Below are 5,000 nucleotides of genomic sequence, written 5' to 3' on the forward strand. Positions count from 1 at the left end.
GTATATAATATTTAAACAAGATTTGAAATATAATTATTTTGTTTATACGTATCCCAGAAAACATTCAGGCATACGCATATACACACACACACACACACACACACATATATATATATATATTCAGACACACAAGCGCACACAGAAACACACACACACACACACGAAAGGAGGGGGACAAGAATGAGTGTGTTTTTCATTTACGAACTGGTTGACAGAAGGTTGCAAATCGAAGGAGAACGACTGAAATTGTGTATGCGTATATCTGTGTTTTCCGGTGTGTGTTGCATTATTTGTAAATGTTTTGTAGACACACACACACACACACACACACACACACCACACACACACACACACAAACATATACACAAGAGATGAAAAGTGGTATGTATTTTTGCATATGAATGTATTATATATATATATATACACACATATATATACATATATGCATACATGTAAACATATATACGTATATATACATACGTATATATATATGTGTAAGTATATATTTGTTTATATATATATATATATATATATATATATATAATATACGTATATATATATATATATATATATATATATATATATATATACGTATATTATATATATACATGTGCACATACACACACGCACACGCACACACACATATATATATATATATATATATATATATATATATATTTACACACATACAAATATTGGTTATGTGTGCGCATTTGTATACGTGTGTGTACAACATCGACTTAACTCTACCTGCCTCTATTTGTGCCAGTGTAAATATCCCAGAAACTGTAAACAGTAATACTCTTGATACGCCAGCCGTTTCACTCTAACACACACTCGTACTCTCACTAATCTTTCTCTTTGTATTTCTGCCTTCTTATCTAGCTTACACACACACGCACGCACACACGGGCGCGCACATGCATTCACACATGCACACGTACACACACAAAGACATGAAAACTATATCACACAGACACACACATACACGCATATATATATATATATATGTATGTATGTATATATATACACATATATATATGTATGTACATACATGTGTCTATCTACATATATGTTATATATCATACACATATATATGAGCGTGTGTGCGCGTACGTGTATTTGCGCATGTGTGTGCGTGTGTGTTTGCGTGTGTGTTTGCGTGTGTGTTTGCGTGTGTGTGTGTGTGTGTGTGTGTTGTCACTGACATACTCTCAACAAATGTATGCAATCGATTAAAAATAAAGACGTACTCGTAAGCGTACATATGTGAATAGTTTTATAAAAATGTTCGCTTTTGTTCAGTGAAAAGTCTGACATCAAACCGAGATTTGACACAAAACGTTAATCTCTGAATTCTGAGAACATTTTTACAGAAACTTAAAACTAAACATGCATCATTCTTAAACAGAGGAAAAGAAGAGATAAAAAGATGCGAAAGTGAGGTCAGGAAATGAAGATGGTGGTTGGATTAGCGAAGCACGCTGAAGAAGCAAGAAATCCACTCAGTATCAAGGAATTGCATGATGTGCAGAATTTTTGTACAAACCTCCAATAGAACACAATATCCGGTACTGCACTTGTTTTAGCTGCATATTTTATACGACAGCTCGCTTCTCTTTTTATTATATACTTTCAAGCATAATTTTCTTGTGAAGACAAATTGGTTGAGAAGTGAACGCATTGGTTTACAGGTTCGTGAAATGTGTGTTCAAATCCCTTAAAAAGTATATATATATAAAGGTTTTATATATATATATATATATATATATATATATATATATATACGTATAGAAATGTGTGGCCTTACAGAGGGGAATTTCAAGGCTAGGTTCAACAATCACACCCTGAGCTTCAAAATAATTTCGAATTAACTCTTTCTCCGATCTTCGGAGAAAATATATGCGTACTGTGTGTGTGTGTGTGCGTGTGTGTGTGTGTGTGTGTGTGTGTGTGTGTGTGTGTGTGTGTGTGTGTGTGTGTGTGTAAGAGAGAGTATTGTAGTGTATTGAAAATGAGGCTGTATCCTAGTTTTATGATTTCTTATTACCTTTTGCATATCTTGAAAAAGTATGAACCTCGTACTATTCATTTTGAACAACGTAATTCCTAAAACCTGTTATCAACGTTTATAGATTTTCACAGTCTTATCTTCGGGATGCGGACTTTTGTTGCAGTAGTGAGTTAAAGCATTTTTTGTAAACTTATCGCCAGAAGTTGTATAGACTTTACGGTTCACCACACGCTTATACAACGGAGCAGTTGCAACACTACTCCATGCAACACAAGTCAAAGCTAGATAAGAAAACATTAGTGGACAACACATACATACTATGCATAATTTCCCCATAAAAATAGGCGATTAATGATGGAAGCATTATTTGTAGCACAGTACAATGTTAAAATAAATTCATGTTCAATGTACACGTCAAATACAAAACAATGGCAAATTCCTGCAATATAATCTATACAAATTCTAATGATAAAGTAGTGTTTTGAATGTCACACGCTAAGTATCAGGCTGGGTCAAAAGTAAGCAACGTTTTGAAACATGAAATTCATCACAATATATTCCAACAATGCGGAAATTTTATTCACCAAAGTAAGTACCATTACAGTCAACACATTTTTGCAAACGAGTTACAAGTTTGTTTCTTCCGGTAACATAAAAAATCTGGAGTTCTGGAACTATTGAACTCTTTGAACGCACTTTCAGCATCGGTTTGATTTTTGAACTCTTTCTCTCGCAGGAAACCATCGAGGTGCTTGAAAAAGTTGTAGTCGGGTGGAGAAAGGTCTGAAGAATAAGCTGGATGGGGAAGAACTTCGTAGCCAAGTTACCTCAACTTCATTAGTGGTTGAGAATTGTCATGAAGAATGATTGGCCCTCTTCTTTTGATCAATCTGGGATGGAGGATGAGTACCAGTTTTTCGTTCATTTCGGCAATTTCATGGCAATATGTTTCTGCAGTAATGGTTTTTCCGGGTTTTAAGAAGTTATAGTAGATGGGTCCAGCAGTACACCACCAAACAATCACCATAACCTTCTTTTTGAAGAGCTCGGGTTTAGGGAAGGTTTTTGGTGCTTCATTTTGGTTCAACCACTGCGAAGAACGTTTTTTTATTATTGTACAGAATCCACATTTCATCGCAAGTTACAATACGGTCAAGAAATGGATCGGTCTGGTTACAGAGAAGAAGCGACGAACAAATTTCATATCTGCACATTTTCTGATTTTCATCCAAATTGTGTGGTACCCATTTGTCGAGCTATTTTGATTTTACGATCGCATGCAAATAGTTGCAGGCAGTTTTCTGGCTAACTTGAAGTATTTTTGCCAGTTTTCGAGTGGTCTTACGTGAATCTTTCTCAATGACGGTCTTTGATTGACCGTCATCGATGACAGATGTGTGTCCACCACGCTCACGATCTTCAAGGCTCAGGTCTCCACTGTGAAATCGTTTAAACCATTTTCGAGCTGACCACTCACTGGTCATTTCCTCACCAAACGTTTCGTTGATATCACGGGCAGTTTCAGCTGCTTTACGTCCTTTTTTGAAGTTGAATAACAAAATTGCTCGAATATCGCACTTTGGTAGTTCTATTCCAGATATTTGTAACAACGTTAAAAAAATATCAATGTTAATTTATTTATGCATTTGGGCAATTTTATGTCTGTATTATCAGACTGTTGCAAAAAAATGTTTAAAAATTCAAAACTCTGCAAAAATCCGGTACGAATTCTTCGTGGTTCAAAACGTTGTTTACTATTTACTCAACCTGATAGAAAAGCTACTACACATCACTCGGAACTATCTTTTGAAACAGCACTTTTGGCTGGCAATTGCAACGGCTTGACTTCTTCCTTTCTCTCTCAGGCACCATCTATATCTCGCTGTGTCTCCCTTCCTGTCTTTCTGTCTCTCTCTCTCTCTCTCTTGAAAAGTCATTCAGACACTTCCCTAATTTCCTAATTTTCCAATCATGTTGAGCTCACGTTGTTTGTGACATAATCTTCAATGTTTAACTTCCTTAATGACCTTTGAGAAGTCAAGATATATACCACATCTAACTCTAAGTTGACTGGTTGAGTAGTTGCTGCTTCAGTATCCAGTCGTAAGGCTGCAAAAGCTGTGCTAAGAAGCTTCTACCCGGACGGAAACTGTGTTAAGTGTCACTTAATTTTCCTATAAGAACGCGCTCTCTGACTTCGTTGATATGTGAAGTGAAGAAGATAAACCCGTAATCTTTAGCATCTGTTCTACTTTCTCTGTTATTAACATAGGACATTATTATGCTTTCAAAAAATATCCGAACTGCTCTTGATTGAGACATTATGCATGAACCCAAGTGAGTTAACGGGAACCATTCATAACGTGACGACGGCTAGTGTCATATTTTCCTTCTTTATAACGAAGAAATGGATGTCACTGCCTACGTAGAGTTATAGCATCGAAGAATTCATTTGGTTTATGTATTTGCATTTATCTGCGCACCCTGTTTGGGACCGGGCCTGCAAGTCAGTGAGCTTTTCCTTAAAAAAAAAAAGATCCTATTTTGTAATGCATTAAATATGAATCTGTTGCAAATTTTGAAACTTTGAGATTAATAAATATTTAATTTAATATTTTTACCGTATTTTCCAGCATACGAGTCGAATTTCTCAAACCAAAATTTACAGCAAAAAAAAAAAGGTAGGCTGACTTCTATTCCAAGACAACTTTGGCGGACTAAAAATCTCATGTAAAATGCTACAATATAGGAAAAGAGAGTGACATTGTTTAAATCTTTACACCATATTTTTACATTATATAGATACTTCGACTTGTTTCCGAAAAATACGGTTATCCAAAGTCTTAACTATTTTACTTCATTATGTTGTGTACTTTAGATCTTTACAAAATCATAATAACATTGAGAATTTCTTATGTTAAAATTTTGTAAAGTTTCAAACAAAAACTGAAACATGAAGTATTCTTTGTGTAGTCAAGTTTTATGA

At 35.1% G+C, this 5,000-nt stretch overlaps 1 long non-coding RNA gene across 5 annotated transcripts in view; it reads right to left on the reverse strand.

The window, feature by feature from the left end:
* LOC128248028 (uncharacterized) overlaps nucleotides 1-5,000 on the reverse strand; it is a 28,186-nt gene that overhangs the window by 18,320 nt on the left and 4,866 nt on the right. For 4 of the 5 annotated variants that reach the window (XR_008264301.2, XR_016242416.1, XR_016242417.1 and 1 more), the window contains one exon: nucleotides 4,636-4,752. This is a non-coding gene — a long non-coding RNA (uncharacterized LOC128248028). Of the gene's footprint in view, nucleotides 1-2,557; nucleotides 4,554-4,635; nucleotides 4,753-5,000 lie in introns of those variants that run through there. The other variant, XR_016242418.1, reaches the window with a different exon arrangement.

The sequence above is a fragment of the Octopus bimaculoides genome, chromosome 6, assembly GCF_046866305.1.
Source record: "Octopus bimaculoides isolate indiv1 chromosome 6, ASM4686630v1, whole genome shotgun sequence".
Taxonomy (NCBI): Eukaryota; Metazoa; Mollusca; class Cephalopoda; order Octopoda; family Octopodidae; genus Octopus; species Octopus bimaculoides.